The sequence below is a fragment of the Mya arenaria genome, chromosome 7, assembly GCF_026914265.1.
Source record: "Mya arenaria isolate MELC-2E11 chromosome 7, ASM2691426v1".
NCBI classification, from domain to species: Eukaryota; Metazoa; Mollusca; class Bivalvia; order Myida; family Myidae; genus Mya; species Mya arenaria.
In genome coordinates this window covers 13,756,891-13,765,355 of record NC_069128.1, presented here as the reverse complement: position 1 = coordinate 13,765,355, position 8,465 = coordinate 13,756,891, and positions in this window count along the sequence as shown.

The window sequence follows — 8,465 nt, the reverse complement described above, 5'->3', positions numbered from 1 at the left end:
GACTTAAGACTTGTCCACATACTTTTGAGTGGAATTTTAGTGAAGCTTATTTCTAAGTAACTGATAAAAACTCAGAAACATAAAAACATCGTCCTATAGACCACGTTATGTGCTCCGTGAATTGTCCTCTTCATACGGAGCTCTTAATTAGCTGTCAGTCTATCCCTCTTATGTCACAACGCCAGAACGCCCAGGGAAGGCAGACTGACATTTCTGCCAATAATGTTGAGGATGAAAAGCAAGATATCTTTACATTGACGCCTGCGGTCAGGGTACACATATAAATATGTAATGTGCGTTCGAGCATGCATGCGTGAGTGCATGCGTGCGTGTGTGTATGTGCGTGTTTTGGTGTAATTGTGTTTCTATATCAATTTTGTGTTTGTGTGTCTATATTTGTGTGTGCCTGTGCGTGTGAGATTGTGCGTGTGTTTTACAAGGTTATGGAGTACGTCAAATAGGCATTAATTTTAGAAAGGCAATAATTAAACGGTTCCGTATTAAGAACTTGCATATGATTAAGAAGCTCAAATAGTTAAGACGCGTATTCTTGTCAATACACAAACAGGTAATTGCGTTATATGGCAGCAGATCAAACGAGTTAGTTATCATCTATAAGGTAAGGCAAAGACGATATAAATGTTTATGTTATAGTTACTTTCTACACGAATCAACAAAATCAAACTTCCTTGTAATTGATGGGAGCTTAAATAACACTATGCACATCGATCGAATGAGGACATATTGAAGGCGTTTATTGTCAAGTACGGGATATGTTTCTTGTCTATTCAGTGAAATATATAGTCTAATATTTACATTCACACTTCATTCCTTAACGATGGTTGTTGTTTATCAATTGCACTTTATTTCTGTATAAAGTGCAATGGCATTTCCCATCGATATCACGTGCGTTTGTTCGATACTTCTGTCCTGTCATTGGGCGCAATAATACCAAGGGGCGGGGCATATTTACTACGGAACTATTTTTTTTAATGAAATCGTAGTACAATTATTGGCAACATGCAAAACTGTAATCTGCAGTAAAGCAGTTAAAACAAAATAAGCAACGATTATTTGATTGATTTTAATGTAGATAATTTCATGATGGATGGAACAGTTGAAGAAAAGTTTGTGTTTAAAAATGCTGTTAAATGTCACGAAAATGCAAAAACAGTTAGTTCAAAATAACCTATAATGGGTGCTTGTATGACGTCATGAGTGATGTCATTGAAAAAGTTTTACATTAAGCTCGATTCGGGCCGCAACATAACTCGGCAGCTGCATTTTGTTTCGACGCCATTTTTTGCAGTGTTCATTCGTTTTGAAAGTGTTGTTTTTCGAAAAGTGACTGGATTACTGGGATTATTTACACACAATACCTATTGGGTAATCAATTAATTACCTATGCAGTCCTACTTTAACCATTATTTGTTTTGATAACTAATTTAAGCCTGAAAATTTTGTAAACATGTTCTTGATAAAATGTACAGCATCTTCAGCATCAGAGAAAAAATATTTGAAATTTCTTTGTTCATTGCATACGACATAGTGGAATCATGTCCATATAAGTCGTATGTTCTGAATAAAATCGACAGAAATAACTAAAAGTTCGGAGGAGTTAGTCGTTTTAGACATAATTTAGTGCTTTTAATAGTCAAAACAACTGCAGAAAAAACTATTTGGTAAACACATCAGCTTGCCAGGAAAAGACAACTCAGCAGAAAATATGTAAGTTATATGACTTTTGTGGTTTATTTCCTGTTTTGGTATTTGTATGCAGCTACATTATATATTCTAAAATATGTTTTTGTGCAAAAGTTTGCATCGTTGACCAACTTTCGGTCAGAAACCAGGTCGCTCAGCCTTCATTGTTATGATGCGGGCCCTGAAAGCGCATATGTAAAACAAAAAACCGGGCATTAACGGCACGTGAATTTACTGAATAATGACCGTTTTCTACCGAAAACGCCCGGGTTTTTGCGTTTTAATACACCACGATAACGGACCGAAAACACACATTGTATGCAAAAATACGTATTCATAATATTCTTGACCTTGAAAAGATAGAAAATAAACATATAAATAAGGAACTATTTTATCTGTGCATTTATTGTCGTATACAATTAGGTTACGATAGCTGTTCAAATTTACCCACCGTTGAGAACAACGAGAGAAAGAAAAGAGAAAATGCTCTTGAATAATCAATTTATTTTAGCAGGAATGTAGAATTAAATAAATGTAAATATAAGTATTAAAATTCGACATGTTGCATTTTATCGGGGTATGGTATGCAATGGGGCAGTTCAAAAGTCCGAAGGACTCCACCCATTTTGAACTGCCCCATTGCATACCATACCCCGATAAAATGCAACATGTCGAATTTTAATCCTTAAAAATTTACATTAACATCGTTAAGGTTAATGTTGTAGATCCAAATACTGGCATTCATACATGTATTTCGATGCGACACAGCTGCCCAATAGTCTTGCAATTGACTGTTAACACTATGCAGACGTATTTGCACCGAGGAATTACAACGTATATGTACAAATGAATGATATAGATGATACACGAAAGGTTGTTCAACTACCAATCTCAGAAAAATAAATCATGGAACAAGAAATAAGAAATGTCCATAATATCCTAGGATATTACACATGAGAAGTCCTAAAATTCACTGGACTTTGTTTTCTGTTTTTTAGACTGGTGGACACATTTGCACAACACAAGAAACCATTGGTAAGGAGGAGGAGCAGAGGGAGTTGGATGATGAGAAGGGGGAGGAAGAGGCGGAAGAGGAGAAGGAGGAGGAGGAGTTAACAACAACATTATTTGCCATATTAATACAATGTCCATACGATATTTCATGATGATAAAGGTAGAAAAGCTGTTTTCATTGTTCACAAATAGTGTTCTAATAAAAAGTAAGTATGTGTAGTTATAAATAATTATATGTCTTTGGCGTTTACCCTGTGTCGTTAAACGGGGTTTAGGTTTAGACTTTCAACTACTGACCTTATTTCTGTAGTTTTTCATATAAATATTCATTTAAGGGCAATCACAAATAAATAGTCAATTCAATGTACGATTATCGTAAAAAGGCTTCCTTACATAATCGTATTATTACGACAATTTAGTTAATACATTAACTAGATCAAATGGGTCCGTCACATTGATTGGATAGTAAAGTATGACCCATCAGGCCGTAGGTAATGTTTAGAAAGTGCTAATAAGGCATTCGTATAAATATCTTTGAGCTTTATTGTATTTATTTTAAATAATGTATGTACTTAATTAGACAAAAGGAAATGAATTTATATCTAGAAGATCGACAGAGCTCACTTTAACTGCCCGTATTTTTAAAAATAATTCATATTTCGACTACATATTTATACTTCTGAACAGGTTAGAAGCGTATCTGTAAGAAACAAATATATAATTTCTTGTTTTGTTTACGTATTCGTCCTTATCAGACCAAAATACTGACTGCAAACTGCAAATGCAAATAACGTTTGCGTTTTAACACCTCTTTAACCCGTTACATTCAAACAAACGTAAACACTTATTGGTTAAAGTGGATACAAAGGAAAAAGGTAATGCTCATTAGTTTACTTTCTCTTCTTTTCACTTTTAATTCAGTTGCATGAAAACCAGAATGACAATGACAAAAGTTTAAGCAGCATCAGTATAAAATTCTATGTAATCGGGTCAATTTTCTTTTCATGATATTCCTCGGAAGGATATTTTAAATAGAAATGACAATCATTTCAATGCCTGATGTTAGGCCTTTACATAACCGTATTGTCTTATCGTTTTACTTGAGTTGCACCCAATTACCTTTTTTGCATTTTCGAAATTTTATTTTGAATATTGACCAAAATTAATTATACGCATGTTATATCAGTTAAAGCACTTTTAAACGATGTGATAAAACTAGTTGAGATCGAGATTGAGGATTGACTTAAGTATTTTTTGTGATTTTGAGGCTCACAGTACGATAATGTCTGCCGACCTTGACCTTCTATTTTTTGTCTTACTAGTCTAACTTAGATTATATTAAGAAATGATTATTCGTCTTTAAAAACTATTTTGCCCAAAGCACATGTTTGGGTAAAACTAATCAAGCATATAGGAAAAATCAAAATCAGTAATGCACAATATACGACAGGGACACATCCAGTTGCCAGAAACGTTTATCTTGTTTTTGTAGAATTTAAATACGAAGGCAACTGTGTAGCGGGGGGATGCTAGCAACTCAATAAACGTCTTAGTATCCCAGATTTACTTGAAACTCACATTACTTTACTAGATTTGTTTAATAAATATTTTCAACAAACAATTGAATACATTGAATTGGAAACGATTCTGAAACAAATACCGTAATTTTGAAGCTGCACTCTTACAGATTTACCGTTTTTACAACTTTTTTTTTCTTTTTGTCTTGGAATGAGAATTTGTTTGCGTAATTATCTGCAAACAAGTGATAAAAGATTGCTGACAAAAGATCAGAGCTCAGATATTCATATTTCCGTTCAAAAATTAATGTTTTATGGCTAAAAGCGTTACCAACGGTTTAAGTAAAATACATAAAACATCAGTTTTTGAACTGAAATATAAAAATCTGCGATCTAATTTTTTGTCGGAAGTCTTATATGACTGGTTTACATGCATTTTCGCATTAATTGGCTCGTTCCAAGACAAACAATTTAAAAGTTGTCAAAACGTTCAATCTGTGAGAATGCAGCTTTAACAATGTATATGCCAAGTTGAAGATGAGATTGGTATAGGTTCTGTTGTAGTATTAAGTGTTATGAAAACACTCTTTAGGACTGCAAATTACATTATGTCAGCTCTCAACAATCCAATTAACCAATTACTATTATAACTAACGAAAAATAAGAACTATTGTTACCATAATGATATTGCAAAGTAATCACTTTCGTCAAATAAAGTAGTTTGGTGGTACATGACATGATCTTTCTCGAATGCAAACTTACAGTAGATTCAGTTCGTATATACAAAAATAACAGTACAGCAATAGTATTATGAAATGGATCGGAAAACAAGCAATGTAATTGCTTATACTAATTCCTTTCCAGATACGAATTGCATAGAAAGTCAGTGTATGATGTGGACAGTATGACGAAAGATATTATTTTAATAACTGTTTAAACTATTTTTTACATTTAATTTCAATGTTTTGGATTAATAAGATAAATATAAAAAAAGACAAACAAACAAAAAGAAAAAACAAAACGCAAAAATATTTTGTCACACAAACTGTCCCGATGAAAAGCGATCGATACACCGATGAGGTCTACTGTTAGGCATCAAAACGCTTTGATGCTGCAATGAATAACTGGACTTTTAAAAACAAGCTTGAATTGGCATCAAGGGTAGGGCGATCATTACCGAAAAAAAGATTTTCTACAGTAGCCGCACAAGGTAAATCATGGATAAAACGCTCACGCATTAATTGATATCTAGGACACTGAGTGAGATAATGTGACACAGTTTCAACGGCACCACAAGCACAAAGGGGAGAAGGAATAATACTTCTTCTGTGAAGGTCATAATTCAATTAGCTACATCCTAATCGCAGACGAGCATGATTAACTTGATGTTGTTTGTTTCCTACATTATACAGGAGTTGTGATTTCTTTGGTTTCGTGCTAAGTTGTGATTTGAACTCGCTGAGAGTAGGTGTATGTCTGATATCTTCAGGAAGTGAGTTCCACTGGCGAATAGTTACCGGTTACAATTCTAGCCGCCTCGTGTTGGACAGCTTCGATATCATTTTTTAATTCATTACTACAATTGTCCCAGACAACATCGGCATACTCGAGTAACGGTCTAATAAAAGTGACATACATTTTATCCAAGGCTGCACGGGAAATTACAAACTTTAACGTCCAAAAAATACCAATTCTCTGCCATGCCTTGTTGACGTTTGAAGATATGTGGGATTGCCATTTGCCATCTGAAGCGAAGATTGCCCTAAGATGTTTATGAGTGCTGATTTGAGATATGGGTACATTGTTGAGATAAAGTGGGGGTTGATATTGTTGTTGACGTTTACGAGAAAAGAGAACAGATTCTGTCTTGGATGGATTAAAAGTTACTAGCCATTTCTTCGACCAAGATGATATTTGAGATAGGTCATGGTTAAGGTTGGCTGCAGAAGACAATAATGTAAAGACTGGTGTCATCTGCGAATAAGCCAATGTTTGCCTTAATGTCATTTACAATGTCATTAATGAAAATAAGGAAGAACAAAGGTCCAAGGATAGATCCTTGAGGAACACCATCGTTGATAGTGAGGATTCCTGAAGCAGAGTTGGATAAGACTACCCGTTGTTTGCGGTCAGAAAGATAAGAGGAAAACCAATGAAGAAACGAACCACTTATACCGATGGATGACAGCTTATGAATAAGGCCATGATGCCAAACTCGGTCGAACGCCTTTGAAACTTCTCAAAAGACAGCCCTTACTTTTTTCCCTTCATCTAAGGCTTTGCTGACGTCGTTGTAAAAGAAAGGTAACTGGTTGAAGCTAGAATCGCCTTTGATGAAACCATATTGGAAGGATGTAAGTATTTTATTCGAGATGACGTTGTTGTAGAGGTATTTGTGGATACAGCGCTCCATGAGTTTGCCAATACAACTTAGAAGTAATATTTGTCTATAGTTGCAGGGACTAGATGGATCAGATTTTTTGAAAATGGGGCAGACGTTCGCCAACTTCCATGGTGAAGGGAAGGTAGAGTTTGCCAACAATCTGTTGCCCTTTGCACTCTTTAATAAGTTTAGGACTAATCGAGGCAGGACCACTGGCTTTACAAGGATAAATACAGGAAATTTCATCTCTAACGTCCTGGCTTGTCAATAATATTTCTGAGAGGAAAGTGGATGGAACGTTCTCAACTGTAAAAAGGAGATGTTGCTGGGGTTCTGTGGTTGATTGTTTGCTAAAGTATGAGTTTTGAAGTTCTGCCTTTTCTTCATCGGACTCTGCCTTAATTGTTCCATCAATAAGAGTTGGAATTGGTGAAGATGTTTGTTTTTTGACTTAGTTGTTTAGCTCGTTTGAACCATACTTTAGTTGTTATGTTATCAGAGTTAACTTTGTTTATTATTTTATGTTCGTATTTCTTTTTAATTTTTCGAATTATATTTGTTGTTTCATTCCGATAGTTTCTGAATTGTTCCCAGGCCAGTGCATTATTTGAAAGTTTAGCTTTTTGGTGTAATTTGTTACGTTTTCTGATTCGTTGTTTTACCTCTTTGTTTATCCAAGGGACGTCGCCTGGACGAAAAGTTACGCTTTTATTTGGAATACTCTCAGAGGCTGATTTTAAGATTGAGCTAGCAATTATATAAAAATATATAAAAATATATTTATGTTAGGTACTACTTAAGTATCTTTCCATATTGGTGGTTCTGCAACTTAAAACGTAACATGCAACATTTACTCAACCACAAGTTAAACATTCAAATATAAATATGCCCTACACTATTTTAGGATACAATAAATACAATATCAAGTTGATAGGTGCTCTGACGAGACTTACATACTTCAAGTTAGTAATCATTTATTAATGATGGGTGAATTGTGAGGTTATTGCCTTGCTTACAAGAATAAGTTTAACCCCCAGTAGACTCGAGCTCCTGTGAAGTCTTGTTTCACTGACCGTTTCCAAAACAAATCCCATCATTTAATTGTAAAGCAATTTTGATGAAGGTATAGCTAGTTGATGTTTGTATTTGTGTTTGGGATGTAAGTTTGTTTTTGTGTTTGTATAAGTGTTTGTGATGTTAATATGTTTCGTCTGTTGTTCATTGCCTTGTGAGCCATTGACTTATGTCCCTAAAGAGATCTGAATTTTCTACTACTGGGATTGACCCTGTATTTGTCAGTGTACTTATTGAGACATTGAATATCATGAGGGTTCTACATTTCAAAAAGTGCATATCAGAAGTACGTTTCAGGGAACAGTGTTTTGTTCTCTCAAAGTGTAACTAAATGTGACGGAAGTAAAGTTTGAACTTTTGGTGTGATTCTTTCTCGACAATAAACATCCTCCAATACAAATTGTATTGTCTTTGTTACGTACATGTACTTTGTGTACGCTAATGACCCCATCATTTGCTGGCTTTAAACTGACATTAAATGATGTTAACGCATGTTTTTAAACTAGGAGTTCTGTTAAATAATGCAAAAAAGCTATAATCACAAGCGTAATTTGAAACGGTAGATTGCTAGTAGTTGTTTAAAGCTATATAAAAGATTGGTTTATATTTCTAAGACTGTTTATCCATGCTTTTAAACGCTGTGTACTATTCAACACATCCTAATCAACTCGATAAGGAATTTCTGATTTCCGGATTAGTGCAGTTAGCGTGAGCTGACGAATTCGTTGGCAGCCCTTAATTCAATTATACCATTTTTGTAAGAGAGCCAATTT